Source organism: Petaurus breviceps, unplaced genomic scaffold, assembly GCF_028583685.1.
Source record: "Petaurus breviceps papuanus isolate PSGF00001 unplaced genomic scaffold, PetGlider_PUasm1.0 139, whole genome shotgun sequence".
Taxonomy (NCBI): domain Eukaryota; kingdom Metazoa; phylum Chordata; class Mammalia; order Diprotodontia; family Petauridae; genus Petaurus; species Petaurus breviceps.
Window position 1 is genome coordinate 20,131,172 of NW_027185697.1, and position 25,509 is coordinate 20,156,680.

Below are 25,509 nucleotides of genomic sequence, written 5' to 3' on the forward strand. Positions count from 1 at the left end.
ATATGCCAAGAAGAGAAGGAGATCATTGAGGTCAGAAAAGAGATTCCTCTGACATCCCCTTCCAATTCGGGCCCCTAAAGCAGTGGATCAACAAACATACTGCATACAAATTTCAGGGAATAAAAGTAGCAAGAAGAATACCTGAACATTAAGGGGCCTCAGTCATCTCTTACAATATCTCACAAAATGGGACCAGACGATTTTGGTTTAGGACTCTAAGGCATGTGAAGAAGCAGTGGGCAAAGTATGAGTCTCATAAGATTTAAATAGCATAACACTAATAGAAATATATGGTTAAATCACAAAACAAAGCTAGAATGCACAATTCCCATTTCTGCCCTGTTTGAAGGTTTCTACTTTACTTATTTTAAATTTTCATTACCATGTTCCTATGAAGTAAAATTAAAATCTATGAGTATTTCTAAACCAATTATATTTAATATGGCCATGAGATTCAATGAGATTCACCATATGACCAAATAGTCACATATCTTTTTAAATGCAACAGCTTGGATTCAGGAGAAAGAATGAAAGTACCGAAAAAAGATTTAGGAGAGTAAGAACATCCTTCAAAAATTGGAAGGGTCATTGGGGTCATTTCATCCAATCTCATCACTTTCCCAATTAAAAGAAGTCAATGCTTTGCCCAAGGTTTCACAGCTAGTAAGTGCCTGAGGCAGAATTTGAATTATGTAACTCCAAGTTAAGTATTTCTCCACATTATCCTCATTTCTGCCTCTTTGTCATGGATTCAAAGTTCATTTCCAGCACGTACTACCTGTGTATGTTTAGCCAAGTGAATTTACCCTTCTAGGCCTCAGTTATCTCATTTGTTAAATGGGGGGGTGGAGGAATATTTGGACTATGAGTGCATATTCAACTCTAGGTCTCAGATCCAATGATTTGGAAGCTCAATACTCTTTGAAAAAAAAAACTATATTGGGTGTATCTCCAATGGACAAATATCTTATTAAAGGCAAAGTAACAAACCAAGACATGAATGCTAACTTTATTAGATCTAATGAAGATCTCTTATAAAAGATGATTGAACACAGGGTCCTCAATTTTGCTATGGGAAGAACAGGAGATTCTAAGTGATTTCCATTTCTGATTTTAAAGATAAGGACATTGAGGTCTATGGAAGCAGCCTTGTCTAAGATTGCCCAGGTACTGAGAGATGCAGGTTTTGTCCAAAATCATCTGACTCCAATGTTAATATTTTATGCCCTGCATATATTTTTATGTTTTGAAATTTCCTTAAAATTACAATAAACATAAAAATAGCGGAAACAAGGAAAATAACTGATACTCATATACTGTGTGTATAACATAAAAACATATATACAATTATGCATATACCTTGCTCTGTGAGCATATATATGCACACATATATCATATATAAGTGTATATATGACATTCAGCTAACTTAAGAATGAATGTGTGTATGTATGTATATAAACATACATATGTGTGTATATATGGAGACAGAGAAATGCAGAGATGAAGAGTCATATAAAAAGAGAGGAAATATGGAGAATTTTAAGGCATCCAGAATGTTTTTTTATGATAATTCACTTTGTCATTTGTTCCTCAAAGAGTATATTGATCATATATAAAGATGACAGAAATCTGGGAGGCTTAGGTAATCTACTATATGATAAGGTCAAAAAAAGCTTTGAGTAGAATCTAATGTGATAGATTTCAGTAGGCAAAAATGTGAAGTCTTGTTCTTGGGAATAAAATTCCACTTCACTCATGAAATATAGGGGTGGGTAAGAAGGGATGGTGAGTCTGATTAGATGGAAGCTGTGAAAAAGATCTGAGAGTTTTAGTGGACTCCAAGTTCAGTGTGAGTCATCCGTGTGATAATTGAAACCAGAAAAGTTTATATGAACTTGGGCATCAGGAGAGGCCAATCTTTCAGGTACAGTGAGAGGCTAGTCCCACTGGGTCAGACCTTGTAGAACCTTCCCTATAGTATCATACTTGGTCTTGGGTACCAGTTTATAAAGGAAGTTCTTATGCTTCAGTATGCCCAGAGAATTTCATTTGGATCTTGAGACCATTTCTTCTGAGGATCAATTAGAGAACCTAGGAGTGTATCCCTACATAAAAGAAGATTCAGGGGGAAGTCGCCAAATGGAGGGATTGTTACAATTACTCTTTGTGGCCTCAGAAGGCAAAAGCTGGAGTAATGGGTAGAAGTTGCAAAAAGACAAATTTAGGATTGAAGTCATGAAAAATTTCCTACCAATCAGAGCCATCTAAACTAGATCATCTTCTCAAAGAAGTTGTAATGTTCTTTTGGGGGTCATTAAGAAGAGGAAAGAAAACCATTTGTAACATGCAATAATGGAAATGCCTTTTTGTATGGTTTGAATTTCATGGCTGCTGATGTTTCTTTCAACTCTTAAACTCTATCCTTCTTGGAGGAGTATAATGGAAGGCCTTAATTTGGAGTGATGTGACTTGACTTTACATTCAAATTCTGCCACTTAATATAAGTATACTTTGGATGGGTCATATAGTCAGTCTTGGCCTCTATTTTCTCATATGTTAAATGAAGGATTTTGATCAAATTCCCTCCAAATGTTTCCCCTAATACTAAATGTTTGAAGCTCAACAACCCTGTCAGTTACTTGGTAGCACTGTGATTATCGTCATCACCATCATCATCATCAGACATAAGGTAATGGAGACTTAGGTAAGCAGTTTATTGAAGTTGACATAAACTAATAGTTTGAGGTGCAGAATTAGAACCTAGGTCTCTATAAATTCTATGTATTGTTTGTTCACCCCTACTCCATATAATGTTATAATAGAACTTTAAAATAATTATCCATAAAAAGATATTTCATAAAGTCTTTTTTTACTCCAAAGATGTAAAAATAATCATTTCAAAAATACATTTATAGGTGAGTTGCAATTTAGTTTCAGAGATAGGTGTATGTACTTGGATTCATATATAATATATTATCATTAATACTATAATCATTGGGGGCAGCTAGGTGGCACAGTGGATAGAATAGTATGCCTGGAGTCAGGAAGATTCATTTTTCTAAGTTCAAATCCAATCTCAGACACGTACTAGCAATATGACCCTAGGCAAGTCACTTAACCTTGTTGACCTCAGTTTCTTCATCTACAAAATGAGCTGGAAAAGAAAACTAAAGTATCTCTGCAAAGAAAATCCCAAATGTCCTGGAGTCAGACATGTCCGAAAAATGACTGAGCATCAAACATCATATAATCATTGATCTTGTAGAGGATGGAATAGAGGACCTTGAAACCATTTTATACTTCTGAAATCCTGGAATTCTATGAAAGACAAACAGGGAAATAGTGGGAAATAATTTTCCAGGCAGGATAACCAAAATGTTATGATTCTTCTAATAGTAACTGGTGAACCCGTTTGCTCATTGAAAGTCTCCAATCAGCTTAAATGAGAATAATTCCATCAATGAAATGGTCGATTAAAAAAAATTCTGCATTATAAATTATTTGCCAAGAAACAGTGGTGTGTATCATATTTTGAAAAAAAGGTCCTTGAAAAATAATGAGAGTAACATCATGTTTCTGTGCTCAAGGGGTCAGGTCAAAGTGTTTTTGCATATAATCATAACGTATTTAACATTCCTCATTGCCTAACCATTCTTGTTCTTTGAGGTGTTTTTACCACATTACACACAGTACATGCTTAATTTTGAGTGAATGACTGAGTGAATGGAATGTGAAATGCGTTCTTTAAGAAAATTTTCCATTCATTAATGTTTTGTTGATTTAGAATCAATATGATTGTAGATATAGATCTAGGAGACAAGACAGAGAACATGGATTCACAGATTTTTAAAGGTGAAAAGGAGCTTTAAGGTCACTGAGTCCAGTCACCTCACTTTAGAGGTGAGGAAAGACTCTCACAAAAGTTAATTGGCTTGTCCAGGTTAATAGTGTCTGAGCCAAAATTTGAAAAAAATGCTCAGACTCAAACACCAGTATTATGACCACTAAAGCACACTGCCTTACTTAACCCAACCCCTCTCCTTTTATAGAGGAGGAAAGAGATTCCATAAGTGTTTAAGTGACAAATAGTGATATGAAAGTGTATACACATTTTAAGGTTCAGTAGCCCTTCTACTCTAACAGAGACTCCAAAGCAACAGTGGGAAGGCAAAGACCATTTTAGCCAAAAAAAAAAGAGTACAAAACAAAATATATTTTGTAGAGTAGAATCATAGAAGAATAGATTTAGATGTGAAGAACCCCTAGAAGTCATCTATGTTAGCACTTTAATTTTATAGATAAGGAAACAGAAACATAGAAGGTATATCACTTACCAAAGGTCACACATTAAGTAGCGGTCTTAGTGAATGTTAACAAGCATGATTTCGTCTTTCCAAAAGATCTTTGTGGGAGGAATCCCAAATGTTATTATGAGGGTTTATGAATGGAGCAAGAGAACCATTAAGGCATTAGCCCCTTTGCATAGTGACTGAAACTATTATCCTGAATTCCAGGATTGTCCACTAGACTCCATTGTTCTCTAGAAAATATGGTCCCTAGCTCCTAGTAGGACCCTCTATTCCATTCCAGTAGCCCAATTTTTTTTTAGGGAAAAAATGGCATTGGTGTGATTTAAGGTGAGTCTGCCTCTTTGAATTTCCTCCTGTCCTCAGAAAGATATAAAAAAGCATGCCATGCATGATTTAATGATTACTTCAGTAAAAACTAGAACTGAAGATGTTAAATGTAAATCAGCTTATAATACAGTTATTCTTGGAGTAGTAGTTGCAAAAAATTACAAAGGGTGAATACACACAAATAAATTCTCACCACTTGGCCTAAATTTTCAAGGCAATCTCACAACTGCCAGAATGTAATAAAGCTCAGGGAAGATTAACGAAAGAGGAGAACTCATTATACAATTCAGCTAATCAACATGCATACAATTATGAAGAATAAAGTGTATAAAAAATGTGATTCAATTCAATTCAACTTCAATGCTTTTAATAAATACCAACCATGAACAAGACACTATTCTAGGCATTTTGGTTAAAAAGAAATTAGTCAGTCCTTAGCCTAAGGAATCTTACATTCTACAGCAAATATGATATATACATTTTCTTCCTTGGCTAGGCTAGTTCAGTTAATTAGTTCATCATCAAAAATGTATTTCATTTCTACTTTGTGCCATATAGCTATGCAGGTACCAGCAGACTAAAACCTACACCCTATCCTCAAAGAATGCATTCCCAAGTCTCCAAAAGATTCCATTTTTGAAAGATTTGATTGCATTAAAATGAAATACAAACATGCAAATAAAAATAAAGTACAAAATGTAAACCAAAGTTAATTTCAGGCATGGGACAGGGCATGTGAAGGTGGGAATTCAAGCAATCTCTCCTTGAGAGGTGTAGCTTTTTTCAAAATATAAAGTTTTTTGTTTCCAATTTTCATGGATTATCAAGAGCTTATATTCTGTTGCACGATCTTTGAGAATATAGGATTACACCCTTTTCTAGAAAGAGTGAATTTTGTGGAGGAAAAAAAATGTTGTTAGTACAAACAAAAGGTTACAATACTGCTGGATTTCCTTCATATGAAAATTAAATTCTCTAGAACTTCCACTACAAGGAGGAAAGGGAAGAGGAATAAATATTTATCAAAGCACCTACAGTGGATAAAGTGTCAGACCTGGAGTGAGGAAGACTCATCTTTTTGAGTTCAAATCTGATCTCAGTCACTAGCTGTGTGAATCTCAGCAAGTCACTTAACTGTTTAACTCAGTCCCCCATTTTTTACATTACATGAAGAAGGAAGGGGCAACTACTTCTATATCTTTGCCAACAAAACCCCAAATGTCGTCACCAAGAGTGAGACATGACTGAAAAATGACTGACCAACGATAGAATGTTCCAGAAATTCTGCTAAATATTCTACAAATATTATCTCATCTGATCCTTCTGCAAACCCTAGGAGATAGGTGCTACTGTTATCACCATTTCACATTTGAGGAAACTGAGACAAATAGAGTTTAATTGACTTGCCCATGGTCATACATCTAACAACTGTATGATGTAAGATTTCATCTCAGGCCATCTTCTCTACAGAATACAGTATGCTGCTAGATCAGAATGGAAACAATGCTGTTTAAGTGGGATATCCTATATAACCTCATCCCTATTATACATGCTGGGGCATCAACATACATATGCTAAAATATGCTGTAATCATAGTTCATTAAAAAAGTTACATTTTTTAGTGCAAGAATTCTTGCTTAAACTCAACCAAAACCTGTCATCTTTTCTGTATGTCCTTCATAAATTGAACCAGAGTTTTATGTGTATACTGGAAAATCATTATTCTTATAAAAGTTACTTGATTAAATATCTCTTCACAGTATTGGTAAGCTATGATAGGAAGGACAATTATATAATTTGCTCTTCAGTACGACAGTTTATCTTTTCTTGAAATGACTAATTCCAGTGGAATGTCATGTAAATGTTGAGAGGGAGCATGCTGGTAAATATTTAACAGGTTATACAGGGAGAAAATGTATGCATGGCGTACTTTTGTTTTAATCTGTACTATTAACATTTTCAACAACATTTTCTTACGTTTATTGTCTAAGGCTCTGGAAACTCTAACCCGAAGATCAAACATAGAACTCTCCTAGTTCTATGGGCCTTAAACAAAGAATGTTCTTTTTATTTATTTATTTCATTTTGAATTTTATATATAATAATAAAGCTTTATTGAAAATATAAGAAAACTTCATTAGTTCTACAGTAGTACAAAATCAGGTTGTGAGCACCATGATACAATCAAAATAACATAAATCAAGCTCTGACGCATAGTGTTCACTGATTTTTCAAAGTGTAAATGCTCAAACTGAAAATGTAACAATCAGGTCTGGAGGAACTGGAATATTCCATTTTAATATAAGTATGTAGGTAGATGAGTCAGTTAAAAGGAGGAAGTTTAGGGGAAGTTAGGTAGCACAGTGAATAGATTACAAGCCCTGGAGTCAGGAGGACCTGAGTTCATATTTGGCCTCAGACACTTGACCTACTTACTAGCTGTGTGACCTTGAACAAGTCACAACCCCGATTGCTCTGCCTTCCCCCCTCCAAAAACAAACATACAAAAAAAAAGATGAGTGAATTTCTTGTACATCTCTTGGTTTCACTTCAATTTTTTTCTGTCTTATTTATGTATAGCAAACAGAGTATATCCCCAAGAATAGCACCATTTTCAGTATCAGAAAGGTATTAATGGCATCACCAATAAATACAGTAATGCTCACTCCCACACACATCAAAAGGCCTCTCAATGTCAAATTTCCTCTGAATTTTCCTTCCTTGATGCAAATATCATTTCAATTTTCCTTGTTCCAATAACTAATTTTAAAAAATAAAACAAAATGTATTGTAGAGGGGTGGGACAGGGTGGTTGTACAAGACACTTAAAATACTGAAATTTTAAAAATCATTTCACTCATTGAAAGAAAGAGATGGAATGTGCTCAAACAGAAATATGCCATTAAAGAGCATTGACTGTATTGCCAGAATTTCCCCAAAGAATTACTCTATTATTCCCAAATAATCTCAGTTTTATCTTGCATGACATAGATCTTCTTCAGTCAACATGTTGCCTGGGAGACTCAGCACTTTTGAGGACACAGTGATAGATCCAATAGTTTTGCTGCATTTGAGAATTTTGTTGTTGTTTGCTTGTTTTTTTTTTTTTTAACCAAAAGCATCAGTACTTTAGATTTTTTTATTTTGGTTAAGATCTCTGAGGAAAGATAATCGAATCCACTCCTAAATAAGAATCTTCTCTACAACATGCCATACTAGCCATCATCCAATTTTTTTAGAAGCTCTACAATGACAGAAAACCCACTACATTCCATGGCAACTCAAGTTGGTTTATGATCAACATTGGTAAGAAGCTAGAATGGTTTAAAAAAAAGTCCCATTTTTCTTGGAATATCGTCATCAGTGGTGAAGAAACGATTGCATCAATTACCTGGTTTTCTTCTTATTTATTATAGACACACAGTAATAAAAAAGGGAAAACTAAACACCCCTCCCCCTTATTGCATGGTACAATTTATAGCGTTCCCGAATTATTCAACGTTGGGGGTGGCAGTGTTTTGTTATGAAGAGGCATATGTGAATAAATCTCAAGTAAACATAATTGGAAATCATTGGCTAGAAAGAGGAGATGCTCCCGTGTAAGGAGGTTTGTCCACCTCATCACTTTTTGTTCCCATAGCTGTCTGAATTTCACAACTGCAGCAATAAAGTATGGATGAAATATTACCTTGAAGTTCCAAAGCTCTGTGAAAATGCCAATGTTCTCACATGCCAGTGCCAGGTTCACTCTTGTCATGTCACCTCCTCCTCTGCCCTTGCCTATTAGTCATTCCAAATTTTCTAATCACACATGTGTGACCTAGTTCTCCTGACTAACTCCCTGAGGATCTGTTGCACTTTGACCACCTACAATCATCAAGAGAGTTTGTGCATGAACAATCTGTGATATAAGAAAGCAAAGCTGCTCTATAAAGTACTATGAGGAATGCAGAGGGACACAGGAAGATAGGTAGGAACTGGTACCAAGAGAATATGGCAGAGGAAGAAGAAAAAAAAAGCTATATACAAATAAATGCACATACATATATACACATAAACACATAGGTATATATGTATACCTATATAGTGACTTTAATCCACATAGAAAAATATAACATAGAAAAGAGAATATAGTTCATTTATAATGAATGATATCTTTCAAGACTGGTTTATCTTGGACATAAGCTTTCAATTAAAACAAGTGGTGGTTTTGGGGACAAGGGCATTAAAATACTATTAATTTCACTGATTGTTTCAAAGAGCTTTGCTTAACTACCTCCCCCTCTTTTTTAATGGTATATAAGATCAAGCAACCAAATTTTATTGACGAATTACATCTTTAAAAAAAAACAACATAAATATTGAAAAACCAAACCAATTGTAGCAACAATGAGAGGAGGAGGAAAAGGAAAATGAAAAGGAAGCAGAAAAAGAAAATAAAAGAAGAGGAGAAAAAGGAAGGGGAGGATGAGGGACTCAGGAACGAGAAATATGAACAGAGAAGATAGTACTGGAATCTAACTTGGAGTCAGAAGATATTATTTTGAGTTCCAACATTGCTACTTACTAGTTTTATGAATGTGTGTTTATCACCACCACCACCCCCCCACCACCCCAGAGAGCTTCAATATTCTCCCATGGAAATGTGAATAAAACATTTTATCACCTATCTAGCAGACTTGTTATGAAGCCAAAATTAGATAATTGACACAAAGGCTGTCTTATTTGTAATGATCTACACAAATATGGTATTTGTGATCACAATTCAATTTATCCTTAATGAAGTCAACGGTGATAGCAATGGTGAGGTTGATAATAATGATATTGAAAAACAAAAATGATCAAACCACAATGTTTGAGGTACTGCTATATTGCAATTATTTGTGTTGAGTTTCTATGAAGATCCTTCAGGGTAAGGTTTGGACCACAGCTCATTGTTTCCAGTAATAAATCAAATTTCATCATAAGAATGACTCAATCCCTGATGTTCACTAATGACCTTATTGCCTGCATAGTAACTTTTCTAGTGATGAAGAGATGATTCTATTAAAATTTTATGACCAAATAATAGCCCATATAAGTGTTATTGGTAAGCAATTAAAAGTACCTTCCACCCTGGAAGGAAGCTACTTTGGGGTACTTTCAAAAGTTTGAGGTCAGGCAGCTAGGGAGTCCTCCAGATATTAGTTCAAAAAATAATTTCTTAATACCTTGAAGTAAATTAGGTAATTTTTGTGAACCAAAATGATCCTGAGCTCATAAAATTTGAGAGTATCAGAACAGGTCAAAATAAGTTTTCTTCACCCCTGTTTGACTTAAGACCAAAAGATTGCAAATCCCTAGAGTAATTAAATTGACAATTCTCACCAGAAATAGAAATTGTTGTTGATAGATTTTAATTTCATCAACAAAAATTGTTTTTTAATGGAAGTATAAAGTACTGTTATATATGTTGTACAATTATGCTATCATTTTTTGAAAATTTCTAGATGCTCCTTGAGAGCTATTTTATATGTCATGTTGTGTAATCACTTTTATGAGGGTTCACAATGACCTTTGGGGGGGTGTAGTATTACTATAACTTGCTTAAAGTACATGTACAGTTTAATCACTCTTTGAATATAGTTACAGAATTGTTGAATTTTCCAGAATTGTTGAACTCATGCCCCGCTCCCCTCGCAATGCATAAATGGCCTTGTCATCAGACATTCTTTCCAAAACTAATTATTTTTTTCCTTTGGTTATCTCTGACAATTTGATTACAAAGAAGTAGAATATAGGAATACTTTTAATTTGTTATTATTGCTATTATCATTGTTGCTATTAGTGCTTCACAACATTTTAATAAGTTTTTGACTGACTTTACTTCTTGTTTTAAAGTCTTCTTGCTCATTTCAGTCATTCAATCAGTCCTTATGAAAAATGTATGTGCTAAGAAAAGGGCCAAGTTCTAAGGCTACAAAGAAAACACTCACACACACACACTCCCTTCCCTAAAGTAGCTCACAGGTGAATAGAGAAGACAACATGGAAACAACTATGTACAAGCAAGATATTACCTGGGTGGAAAGGAGGTAATCTCAAAAGGAAGGGATTATGATTCAGAATGCTAGGGAATAGCTTTTTTGCAAAAGATGAAACCTCAAACATGACAGGAATGACATGCAAAAGAGTTGAGAAGAGAAAGCACTGCAGGTATTGGGAAAGTCACTAAAATTCCTGAGAGCTGGGATAGGGGATGTTGGGGGAGCAGTTCTATTGGATCACACAATATATAATGAAAGGATACCAGAACAGTAAGAATATCAATATGACAGTTTATGGATGTCAAACAGGAGATTTTATATTTGGTCCCAGAGGAACTATGGGTACACTGGGAATCATTAAAAGGGAGTCATCTGTTAATCTTGTCAGATCCACATTTTAGGAAGATTCTTTTAACATCTGAGTGAGGTATGTATTAAAATGGAGAAACACATGAAGCAGGGAGACCAAGCTGTGGTTTATTTCAATATTTCAGGTATTAAGTAACTAGAGTCTGCACCTGAATGATGGAGATTTCAGAGGAGAGGAGTGAACATATATGAGACATGTTACAAAGGCATACATAATAGATTTTCAACTGGTTCAATATGGAGGGAAAGAGAATGAGAAGTAGAACATGATATCTGGGTCAGAAGTCAGGCAGGTAACTGGGAAGATTGCACAGTAATAGAAGCATTGCAGAAGGGTAGGAAAAGTTCTGGAAAATCTGATGAGTTCAGTCTGGGTCATGTGGAGATTAAGTGTCTATGGGGCATCCAGGTGTCTTATATGAAGGAGGAGATGTGAAACTGGAAGTTAGGGGAGAGGCTAGATATAAAAGTCATCTACATAGAGAAAATCATTGAAACTATAGAAAGTTATAGTAACACCAAGTGAAATAGCATTAATTGTAAATAGAAGAGGATCCAAGACAAAGTCTTGGAGATCTCCCACAGTTAGAATGTGTGATGTGGGTGAAGGTGCAGCAAAGGAAACAAATGGACCAATGAGACAGGCAGGAAAAAAAGTAACAAGGACAGTCAGAAAAATCTAAATAGAAGAGAGTAGCAATGAGATCATGGTGATCAAAAGTGTCAGGTGCTACAGAGAGATTAAAAAGGATGGGCATTGAGGAAATAAAAAGACCTTAATTCTGACAATTACCAGGACATTCCTAATTTTGAACTGAGCAGTTTCAGTTTAATGATTATGTTGGAAATCAGAATGTTAAAAGTTTAGGAGAATAAGATGAAGGGAAATGGAAGAATGTAATAATACCAGTCTTTCCCAGGAATGTAGCCACAATATGGAAATATATAGTATTATAACTATGGATGAATCAAATTATGTTTCTTTACTTTTTGAAGGATTGGAGAGACATTGGAAAGTTAGTAGGTGATGTGGTAGCATCCAGTAGAAAGGGAGAAATTGAAAATTGGTGGGACAGTAGGGATGATAAAAGCAGCAATGTAATGGAGAAGATGCCATTGAATAGCATCACTTGTGCGTAAAGGAGTTTGCCTTCTCAAGGAGACAGTCCACCTCTTCATGTGATACAGGGGTGAAGGAAGACATAATGAAGGAGAGGATGGACAACTGCTGTTGTGAGATGATGACGACTAAGGGAGAAAAGAGAATTCACTTAATTGCCTCAAAATTTGTCAGTGAACTATTTTTCCTATGTATTTATATCAGTTATCCATGTACCTTGGATACTAGATCTTTATTAGAAAATTTCTTTACAAAGATTTTTCTCCCTGTGGTCAACTGATTATTAAATAACGTTCTTACCATGTTGTTTTTATGTTCAAGAAGTTTCTTCTTTTTTTTTCTTCTAGGATGAAATAGACAATTCCTTATTTGGCACATAGAGGCCCTCACAGTCTGGTTTCATACTCAGAATTCATTACCTTTTCCCCTAAACTCTACTAATTTCTTCATTCTCTATTACTCTCAAGGGCACCTACATCCCCCCAGTCTCTCAGGCTAGAACCTAATTCACATCTTCAAATCCCCGCTCTCATTTCCCACATTCAATCTGTTGTGCAGGCCTGCCAATTTCATTTTTGCAACACTTTTGAATGGATTTCTTTTTCTTTGACAGTTTCACCACTCCGGTATAAACCCCCATTGCCTCATACCTTCATTATTGCAATAACCCACTGGTGGATCTTCCTACCTCAGGTCTCGCCTCACTCCAATCTATCCTCCATTCAGCCACCAAAGTGATTTTTCTAAAGTGTAAATCCTTATGTCACCCTCTTAATCAATAAACTCAAATAACTCCCTTTTACCTCACATTCAATACAATGAATGACCAAGACCCCTCTTTTCTCTCCATTTTTCTTCCATTTCACTCTCCAATACATATGCTTGAATCAGTCCAGTGACATCAGACTCCTGGCTGTTCTATGAGCAAAATACTTTCTCAGCTCTGGTCAACTTTTCTGATTTTCCCAATGCTTGGAACACTCTTCTCCTCATCTCTCTGTACTGATTTCTCTTCCTTCCTTTACCTCTGATCTAAAATCACATGTTTGAAAGGAACCCTTTCCCAACCTCTCTTAATTCTAGTGCACTCTCCTTAATTTTTTTCTATTTAGACTGTATACAACTTACTTCCAAGTATTTGTTTGCATGTTATCTTTCCATTAGATTGTGAACTCCCTGAGGGCAAGGACAATTCTCTTGTATCCTTTGAGATATCACAGTGCCTGGTGCATAACAAGGTTGTAATAAATGTTTTTGGTTGATTGATCATTTTTTTCCAGACTGATGAAAAATACCTTCTCCTCTCATGCCCATTACCCTCAACTCAAACTGGTCTATGCCTGCCATCCATCTCCCGCTTCTATGAGTTTGCATAGATTCCTGGAATACTCGCATTCCTCACTTCTAGTTCTCAGCATCTCTAGTCCCTTTTATGTTGCCTCTCAAAAGTAGGTCCCTGAAGAATGGATTTCACGGTTTCCTTCATTGGTTAAGTCTGACCTGGGACAAAATCACTTTGTGTACATTGTGAATTTATTTGAATTTATTAACATTTATATTGTATCCTTTTAGTATAATGTAAGCTTTTTGAGGCGGAGGACTATTTTGCATTAGTCTTTGCATCCCCAATGTTCAGCATAGCACCTTGAATATAAAATGTGCTTAAGAAAACCATGTTGAACTATAATTAACTGAAATATAGAAGACATATTTTGTAACAGAAAGCAACAAGTCTAAATGAAAAAGTCTTGTATTCACACCCTAGCTCTAACTTATTATCTGAGTTACTGTGGGACAGTTAGCTTATATTTTCAAGTCTGTCTGAAAGTGAGAATGATAATATTTGATCTACTTTCCCTATAATATATATCGTTTCAAATATCTTCAACATAGGTAAGGCCAATTTATTTTTATTGAATTCAAAATCATTAATTTAGTGTGTACTATGTCCTAGGCAATGTTCTAGGAATTGGGATACATATAAAAATAGAAATTAAATGTCTTCTTTTAAGTAAAATATATCCTAAAGAGGGTAAAAAGTGTTTTGCAACCTTTATGCTGGTATATTAACGAGAGTTATTAGGAGAATAGATTTCACATTTCAGATGTTAGCAAGGACCTATTCCCCCATTTAAAAATATAATGGATTATTAGTTTATTATGAAATAATATTCTTCGGTCATATTTTCTGATATCCATATCAAAATTCCTCATAAGGTTTTTGGTAGTAATTTATGAGCATTGCAATAAGGTTTTCCAATCACACCATCATTAAAAAATAACAGATATTTTAAAGGTTGTTCTGAAGGGAAAAAATATCTTAGCATATTCAGTCTAGACATGGGTTAATATTACATAAGTTTTGTTGTTTGTGAAAAGTTTATTGATATTTTAAAATTCATATTCTGGAAATAAATTTATTTTCATTTCTAGGTCTATGAAATTGATTTGGTGTCCTGTGACAAATAACTAAGCTTCACTCCAGCAGTTGTGCCCTGGGCAGCTCATTAAGTATTAAGCATTAAACAATATCCATCTCCTTCACAGAAACGCCCAGTTTAATTTAGGACAAATGAAGGAAACAAGATCAGAGTGAGGTTTTGAATGGGGAGAAAAATATTACAATTCCAAATATTCATTTCATGAATTTTAAATCTTGGTTCTCCAACTCAGTGTTACAATTGTACAGGCTTATATAGATAGGGGATTTTATAGGGGCATGAGATGCCTAAATACTTTGCTCTTTAGGGTTAAAATAATTTGAAATATGCAAGTCACCCACTATGGATTACATTTTTTCCAAGGTTGTTCTCACATGGGAAATTATATCATATGCCCTACATGCATGCTTAAGGCTTCATACTTACTCTTTAGCATGTTTTGTAAATGAATCACAGAGTCTCGGAGCTAGAAGGAACCTCTGTAACCATTAATTTTCATATATATAGAATTTTCATATAATAGAAAAAATATTCCCCACAACTTACAAAACAAATGTTAAATTGCATTTCCTTGAAGATAAACACTGAGGGGGATCCTGACCCCAGATAGCCAATTTCTTTAGGGGACAAATCTTATTTTTAGGGAATTATTTACTATGGCATTCCCAAATTCACTTCCACTCCACCTTTGTCTTCTGTTGTTTATGGGAGAACAAATTGAGTCCATACATTTCCCTATATAATAGCTCAGCACATCCATGAAGACCACTCTTAGGCTTCCTTTAAGTCCCAACTGAAACCCAAAATTTTTTCAAGAAGTCTTTCTAAATCACTCTAATCCTAATGCCTTCCCTCTGTTGGTGTGTTTGTGTGTGTGTGTGTGTGTGCATGCACATTTGTGTGTATGTGTATATGGATACATATCTGTATATATACATAGACTCATACACACATCCGCAGACGCACAGAAGGCTTGTTCATATTTGTTTAGTTGTTGTCTCCCCATTTGGATTGAGAGCTCCTTGAGGAAAGACTCTCTTTTGCCTCTTTTTGTATCCCCAGCAATGAACACATTGTCTACAAAATAGAAGGTGTTTCATAAACGTTTATTGAGGAGGCGGCTATGTGGCATGGTGAATAAAGCACCGGCCCTGGAGTCAGGAGGACCTGAGTTCAAATCCAGCCTCAGATACTTAACATAAAAACTAGCCATGTGACCTTGGGCAAGTCACTTAACCCCAATTGCCCTCCAAAAAAAAAGCAAAAAAAATATTTATTGAGAAACTTTATATGCACATACCCTTTACTCTAGGGGAAAAAAACCTAGCTTTTTATTTATGAAGTTGACATTTTGTTTTCAAATGTAAGTCTTTACATTTAGCTCTACAGATTTCATTTTATTGGATTTAGCACAATGATCTAATTCAGGGATAGGGAACTTGTGGCCTTGAGAACCTAGAGGACCATATGTGGTCATGAGTTTGCAGGTTTCCCACCCATGCAATTTGTTTAAAATCATTTTGGATGCAGATTCCATTACCGTATATATCAGATAGCTCCCCCAGATTTGCATTGTTGGCCAATCAGATAGAGAATAACGTTCTACTCTTCTATACCTTTGCCTTTGAATTAGTCTTCCTCCATATGTGGAATGCAGTCATCCCTTACCTCTGCCCCATAGGATCACTTCCCTCAAGGAGGAACTTAAACATTTCCTTCTAGATGTCATTTCCTGATTTTCCCCAACTGCTAGTGACTTCCCTAACTAAACTATATTTAACTCTCTTCATTCATTATATGTACATATATATACAGTTTATAAAATATTTCATTTTATATTTTTTTATTTTCTCTTTATCAAATTATGGAGTATACTATAAGGGGTTCCTTTCTAAATTAGCTCTATCAATTTGGCTCCCCAAAGGGCAAATGGGGATTTCTCCTTTCAGGATCATGGGTTTCTCATTCTGTTACTCAGGAGCTCCCAGTCAGTGGCCTCCCAATTGATTTTAGTCATTCGTATTGAATGGCATTTAAAAAATATTTATTAAAAAAATATTGTAACAATCATTAATACAAAAACTTTCCAATCCCACCTTCAAAAAAAAAAAAAAGGATTATAACACACAACCCCCAGTACAGATAGTGTATACGAGGTGAATGTAGAATCAATTTTAGAGAATGCCTATGACCAAATTTTAAGTGGATTCAATAATCCCCACTCACTCACCAGCCCTGCTTCCATTTTTTTCATAAGCACAAAGGTCTGTCTCCTCAAAGTCGCATTATCCAGAATGCTCTCAATACTTTACTCTTTCACTGTTGGACCTCAGATTTCCAAACTGGCATCTTGTATCAAACTGCCTATCCTGACTAGATGTGGGCAATCTTCCTTAACCAATCACAAAATATTTTCAGTCTTATGTCCTTAATTTGTTCCACTGATAAAACAAAGAAAAACTATTTTATTGTTTCAAAATTGATTAAGAATTTGTTAAACCCCTAGTTTAGAACTATAGCTCATTGAGTCAATTGATAAGTCTTTCCATGTTGAACTGGTAGGCCTCTACCTTGATTCATAATTATGGAAACATTGTCTCCTCAAAGAGAATGCAAGCCCCATGTCAGTAGGCTCTCTTTCATTTTTATATTTGTATCTTTGATGCCCAACACATAGTAGGGTCTTAACAGATCCATATAGATTGGTTAGTAAGGGTGTTTAACCTTTCTCTAACTTCTATCCCACAAATTGATCTTTTTTTCCTAAATATATCTTACATCTTTTGTGATATTCTCATTGTTTCCATATTAGAAAAAATGACCCAAATGACAGAAATCGCTGCTGCCATTGTTTTAGTAATTTTGTTATTAAAACTTAGGCTTCCATTCAGGAAAGGGAAATTCAGTATGGAAATACCTAGACCAGAACAGGTCAGAAAATGGGATGTTACCCATAGCCACAGAGAGCTCTATTACTGAGCAGATACACAGCTTGTCCATGTTTACAAAGGCAGTGTACATTAGAGGAGTGACTTGAACACACTCTTTTCCATACTCCTTTCGTAGAATCATAAAAATGAATATATCAGTAATATAAATTATATTTATATAACAATTTCAAATTGCTTTACCTTTTATTTTTAACCTAAAAATAACTGGGAGGCAGAGGGGTACTAGAATTAATGGTTATCCCAATTTTACTCATTATTTACCAGTCACTCCCCTCTGCATTTAGGGTTAAGGGTGGAACCCATCAATTCTCATAAATTATTTTCCATATTGGGAGGGGAGCAGCACATGTCCATTCAGATTTTTCTTATGGTAATCCCAGTCCCAATGCCCTATATGAATGAAACCAAGGAATGATATGGCATTATGGTCTAGGTAGGGCCCCTTGAAACAATCTCACGTTCTGCAAGCCAAAAACTTAAATAAAATATAATTATAACTTGGCTGGCATGGATATGTTGACATGCTGAATCATCTAAGTGCCCTTTGAGAGATATGGATCGACATAGATGAAGTGATCCTTAAATTAATGAAATACATTGGTATCAGGTCTGCAGACCTATCCGTGCTTCATTCTCCAGGGAAAGAAGTCAGGCCTAGCTATCTTTTAATATACCAAATTCCAGTTCTATTCTCATCTGTGACATCTGCCATGCCCTTCATGGCTAAATTCCATTAGAAATTGGACAGAATTCTTCAAAGATGCAGAGAGAATGTCCTTTAAAGAGAATCTTTTTTCTAGTAAGATATTTTATGGCATAAACTATATATATTTTTTTATTTTTAACTATTTACATTTTTTAATTGAACGTGATAAACACACACACATACAGAGAAAAAGAGAGAAACCCAATATAAATACTCCTGTATACAAAGTAAACATGAATATATATGAAACTAGACACATTACACTGAAATTCAATTTGTTATTTCAATAAATGAAGGAAGAGACTACTTGCTTCTGATCTCAACTAACAAACTTTGGAAATTAGGGTAAGCATAGAAAAAAATCTACATTTGTTGCAAAACCAATGGCAGATATAATACTGGATGACAAACAATATAGAATGATGCACTGAGAGTCAGGCATAAATGAGTTTGAATCTTGCCCCAGTCACTTACTAGCTGTGTAACCCTGGAGAAGTCATAAAAAGTCTCTCACCCTCATTTTCCACAAGTGCAAAATGAGAATAATAATTGCACCTCTCATACATGATTGGGAAGGTACGTGACACAGTGGATACAGTGCCATGCCTGGAATAAGAAAGACTCCTTTTTTGTGATTCTAAATTTGACCTCAGACACTTAGTAGAAGTGTGATCCTGGGCAAGTCAATTAACCCTGTTTCCCTCAGTTTCTTTATCTGTAAAATTATCTGAAGAAGGAAACCACTCTAACATCTTTGCCAAGAAAACCCCAAATGGCATAGGGAAGAGTCTGACATGACTGAAAACTAACATCTTACAGGGCTTTGAGGACAAAATTAAAGGACATTAGCAAAACATTTTGCAAATCCTAAAGTGCTATTCAAGCCAGACTTCTTGTTATATGGTAACTTCTATAAAATGGGAAAGTGCCCTCGATTTGAAATCAGAGAACCTGGAAAGTATTTTACTTTTCTGGAACTCGTTTCCATCATCCAAAACACAAAGGGGAAGAACCAGGGTTTCCTACCTTTAAATCTATTATACTATGAAACATTTTGGGCCTCATTTTTCCTTATTTTAACATGGAGGAGGGCATTAGGTGACCTCTTGAATCCCTTCCAGGACAAAATCTATGATGTGATTATTCCATGATATAAACGTCCTATAGCAACCCCACCTAACATGCACCATTTCCCATTCCTATAATGTTCTCCCTCCTCATCCCTGTTCCTTTCTTTGGTCTTCAAGCCCCAGCTAAAAAAAATACGTTCTAAGAAATATTCCTTGATCCCATTAATACTATCAGTTATCTGCAATTCATTTGTCTTTATCTTGCATGTTACAAAGTATTTGCTATTTTGCATGTCATTTCCTGTCTTAGATTTTGAGATCCTTGAGAGCAGAGATTGTCTTTTGTTTTTCCTTTTTCTTATGCACAGGTTTTTTTTTTTTTTGTAAAATGCCTGGAATGTAGTAGGTGTTAAAATAATGCTTATTGATTAATTTGATTTGGAAATAAATCAATTATGAAATAATTTAGTTGAATGACAAAAAATGATAATGAATATTTCACAAAGAACTTTCTTGAAACTCAATTGACAGTAAGCACAACTGAAAACAGAGATATTGACAGAAATGGTGAGATAACCACACAAACTCATTCAGTCCTCTCCAAAAATGGATTTTGTGGGGGCAGAATAGTGTTATCTAAGGAGGGGATGGTGCAATTTAGGCTGAATTGCTGTATTGAAGTCATAGATCCACTACTTGATACTTTGGGGATACCTTACATAAAGAATTCAATTTTGATTACTCACTTTGTTGTTGTTTTTGTTGTGAAATTAACTATCATAGAATCCTCCAAATACAACCCACCTCTTTATTTTACAGATGAGGAAATAAACTCAGGGAGATTAAGAAAATTTTCCAGGGTCACACAGCTAGAGTTTGAAAAATGATCTGAACCCTTTGATACTCCAAGTTCAGTAGTATATCAACATCACAATGACCATTATATTGTCTTTTATTTCTAATTGCTGTAATTCAATGAAACATGAGGTCCCCAGGCCTAAATTATGACTTACTTTTCCAGATACTTTGAGCTCATCTTAAAGTATGGTTTTTTTCAATTTATTTATTTAGTTTTAGTTTTCAATATTCATTTCCACAAGATTTTGAGTTACAATTTTTCTCACCATCTTTCCGCTATCACTCACCCCAAAAGGAATGGGCCTACTGAATGCTCCTTCCACCAGTCTTCAATTAATCTCTCTTATATCCTCCCTCAACTCCGCCGCCCCCAGCTTTCTAGTAGGGCAAGATGGATTTCTAAACCATAGCTCCTGTATATCTTATGTCCCAGTTGCATGTAAAAAAGCAAGTTTTTTTAATACATTTCATTTGAAAACTGTGAGTTCCAGATTTTTTCCCTTCTGCTCTCCTCCACCATCGCCACTGGGAAGATGAGCAATTCAATATAGGTGTACATGTGTATTTATGCAAAACATTTTCATAGTAGTTATATTGTGAAAGAAAGACTATAATTCTCTCCATCCAATCCCACCACATACTTATTATATTTTAGCCTTTGACCCTGACCCTTTTTAAAATCGTCTACTTCTATCTACCCTCTCCCCCAATCTGCCTTCCCTTCTATCATACTGCCTGTTATACCATGACCCCAAATATTTTCCTGTAGGGTAAGATGCCTAATTGAGTATGTATCTTATTCCCTCCTTAAGTCAAATTCAATGAGAGTAAGGTTGTCCCTTTCACTTTTGCCTTCTTGTTCTTCCCCTCAATTGTAACAGTTTTCTCTTGCCTCTTTTATAAGAGATAATTTACCCTAATATATCTCTCTCTTTCTCCTTCTCCCAATATATTCCTCTCTCACCTCTGAATTTTATGTTTTTTAGATATCATCCCTTCATATTCAGCTCATCCTATACCCTCTGTCTATGTATAAATGCACATGCATATGCACACACACATATATACATATATATACATTTATATACACTTACACCCTCCTATACATACATATATATGTATGTACACACATACACACATAATATATATGTGTGTATATATATGTTCCCTTCAACTAGCCTCATACTGAAGAAAGTCTTATGAATTACAAGTATTGTTTTTCCATGTAGGAATATAAATAATTCAACCTTAATAAGTTCCTGATGATTCCTTTTTAATGTTTACCTTCTCATGCTTGTCTTGCTTCATGTGTTTGAAAGTGAAATTTTCTGTTCAGTTGGGGTGGCTAGGTGGTGCAGTGAAAAGAGCACCAGCGATGGAGTCAGGAGAACCTGAGTTCAGATCCTGCCTCAGACACTTACCACTTAGTAGCCGTGTGACCTTGGGCAAGTTACTTAGTCCCAATAGTCCAGAATTCCCCCCCTCCAAAAAGCAAAAATATAAAAATAAAAATAAATCCATTCAGCTCCACTTTTTTTTCATCAAGAATGCTCAAAAATCCACCATTTCTTTGAATTATCATATTTTTTTTTCCTAAAGCATTATACTTAGTTTTGTTGGGTAGGTGATTCTTGGTTTTATTCCTAGCTTCTTTGACATCCAGAATATTGTATTCCAAGCCCTTCAATCTCTTAATGTAGAAGCTGCTAGGTCTTGCATTATCCTGATTGTGTTTCCACAATAGTAAAATTATTTCTTCCTGATTCCTTGCAGTATTTTCTTCTTGACCTGGGAACTCTGGAATTTGGCTATAAAATTCCTAGGAGTTTTCTTTTTGGGGATCTTTTTCAAGAGGTGATTGGTGAATTCTTTCAATTTCTATTTTACCTTCTGTTTCTAGAATATCATAGCAATTTTGCTTGATAATTTCTTGAAAGATGTTGTCTAGGCTCTTTTTTTTGATCATAGCTTTCAGGTAGTCCACTATTTTTAAATTATCTCTCCTGGATCTATTTTATAGGTCAGTGGTTTTTCCAATGAGATATTTCACATTGCCTTCCATTTTTTCATTTGTTTGGATCAGTTTTATACTATCTTGATTTTTTTTTCATAAAGTCATTACCTTCCAGTTGCCCCAGATAATTGTAAAGGAATTATTCTCTTCAGTAAGTTTTTGAAATACCTTTTTCATATGGCAAATGTGGCTTTTTAAGGTATTCTTCTCCTCAGTGACTTTTTAGGCCTCTTTTGCTATTTGGGTTAGTGTATTTTTAAGGTGTTATTTTCTTTGGTATTTGGGGGGATTTCCTTTAGCAGGCTGTTGACTCATTTTTCATGCTTTTCTTGCATTATTTGAATATCTCTTCTCAATTTTTACTCCACTTCTCTTACTTAATTTTCAAAATCCTTCTTGAGCTCCTCCATGGCCTGTAACCAATTCATATTTTTCTTGGAAGCTTTTGATGCAAGAGATCTGACTGTGTTGTCTTCCTCCACTTCCATGCTTTGATTCTTTTTCTCCTCCCCAACAAAAGGATTCTATGATCTGTGGTTTCTCTGCTTTCTCATATCTGTAGACAATTATTGAATTCTGAGGTCTTTGCCATGTTCAAACTCTGCTTCCAGATTGCACAGAGCTATGTCCCCAATTGCTGGGGATTTTGTAGCTGCCAGAACTATTAGAAGGGTGCCCTCTGTGCAGTCTCCAAAACCTCTGGCGTACTGGCCACACCCCCCAGGGCCACGACTTAAGACCATCATCCAGATCCAAACAGGTTAAAGCAAGAGAGATTACACTCTGAATGGTTGCTTGTTCCCCCTATGTTCTGAAGGCTAGGAGCTCTGGAAGCAGCTATGGGGCAGCAACTGCAACTGCCACACCTCTGCCACTTCTTACCCCAGAGGCAGGTGCAAGACTACATTCTTCTCTACCCAGTTCCAAGAGAGTTCCAGACTGAACTTTTACTTCTTTTTATGTTTATGGGTTGAGGAGTCTGGAAACCACCTCAGCTGTTTGTAATTCACTTTCCTGAAGTCTGCTCTTGCACAGCTGCTGGTCTATGGTGCCCTGGGTACAGAACCATGAGGCTCATGCAGGACTGTGTTCAGCTCCCAGTCTAGTGTGATAGACTTTTCCTGTCAGCCTGCTGGGCTGCCTTCAGTGGGAGATTTGTTTCTCCCCATCACTTTGTGAGTTCTGTAACTATAAAATTTATTTAGAATTGCTTTTTTACATCTTTTGTAGGTGGTGGGAGCTGGAGCCATGGAGAGGTCCTGTTCTACTCTGCCATCTTGGCCTTGACGTATTTGTAAAGAAAAATAAGCTATAAGGATATGCAAGCTGCCACTGTGAGGTTATGGGAGGCATAAGACAATGTCTAAAGGAAAAGGGCTGGCTTACCCTGGTAGGTCAAAACATTGGATTTTAAGAGACAGAATGACTACAAATACTCTCATAGCTAAAGCTAGGATACACTCCCATTTATTCAACAAACAAACACACTTTTTGTATCAGTAGAGAAGATAGACTTTGGGTTAAAATTAATCTTTTTCGTCTAAAGGAAATTTCAGAAACAGATCTCTCTAAGCCTTGTTACTCCCTCTTTTCCCGAGGTTTCTCCAGGTTTCTTTTGCTGGTAAAAAGAGAAACTGGCATAAGGAACACTGGGCAGGGAGAAAGTGAAAGAAATGCATGAAAAGTCATGACTTTCAGAGGAGATGGCCATAGGACTGAAATGATCAGAAAAACAATGAGAAAAGAAAAGCTCTGCTATTATCTCACTCTCTGCCCCAAACACCCCACCACTGAGGCTTCCAATCTCATCCTCCAGTCTTCAGCTCACACCTTCTCCACTTAGCTTCTGGATTCAAGCCAGAGTACCAAATGGACATCTCCATTCAGTTGATTGGTAGCTTTCCTGAACTTGATCTATTGAGCAAAGAGGGCTGTCACAGAGTAAATCAACATCTAAGCTACTGCCATCAGTCACTGGCAAGATGGCAATCAACAGAGATACTTTGCCATTATTAATTGCAAATTAAACAATATCTGACCTCTCCTACTTCTCCCTTGAGTTGTCTTCCCCATCATCACTGTAAACTGCACTTCAGGATATTTGCTAGGATTTGTAAAATAATTTTTAAATGTTTAGATCACAGACTGTAAATATCATGTTATCCCATCTCATCAGTTAACATTAATGATCATAGAGAAGCACTGTGGCATAGTTGATAGGGAACCATGTTCAAATCTTGCCCCTCCTATATCCTTGCTGTGGGAGCACAGACAAGTAACCTCACCCCACAATGCTAAAATAAATTCTTTAAGGATTTAAATTCCAGAGAGAGAGAGAGAGAGAGAGAGAGAGAGAGAGAGAGAGAGAGAGAGAGTGCCTACCTACACTAGTAGAAGGAATTCCCTCTCTGGAGAGTTACCTAAAATCCAGCGAAAATGCTGGTCCTTTGTCTGTATCCTTCTGAATAATTATAATGACAACAACAAAAGAGGCATTTATATAAGGCTTTAAGATCAGCATATGCCGTTTTCTTCTATTTTTCTGCCTCCTAGAATCCCTTCCTCACTGGCCCATAGAAGCAGCTCAGGGGCTACAAGAAGCATAATCTTTTCCTCCCAGATAGGAGTACCTTACTCCCTATCTATCTTGAACTTATTGTTCCTGCATTTGTTATATATAGACATGTACTCTCCTTATTAAAATGTAAGGTCATTGAGAAGAGGACTCATTTTATTTTCTCTATATCACTACTCTTAACACTTTTTAGGTGATTTATCTAATTATTTCACAGTTACTTAGTTGATTTCATCAACTCTTCCTCATTAGATTATAAGTTCCTTGTGGTCAGGGCATGACATTTTTTCCACCTTCTTTTGGTATCCTCATCAATCATCAATTAGAGCAGTCTTTGTCTGGCTCACCATCACTTCTTGATCAATGTTTCATAATTGACTGCCACATAAGTGGTATTCAATAAATTTTTGCTCATTGAGGACAAGGAACTGAAATTACTTTCCCAAGGTCATATATATGAACAGTATCAGAACTAGGAAGGCATTTCTCTTTCTATTTCTTGTTCTTGGTCTTTGTTAGGAATATATAGAAATCCTGAGGATTTATGTGAGCTTATTTTTTGTCCTGCCACTTTGATGAAGGTATTTATTAGTCCAAATATTGTTTTACTTGATTCTCTAGATTCTGTAAATATATCATAATATCATCTGCAAAGAGTAACTTAGTTTCTTATTTGCCTAGTCAAATTACTTCAATTTCTTTTTCTTCTTTCATTGCTATAGCTAACATTTCTAGTGTCATA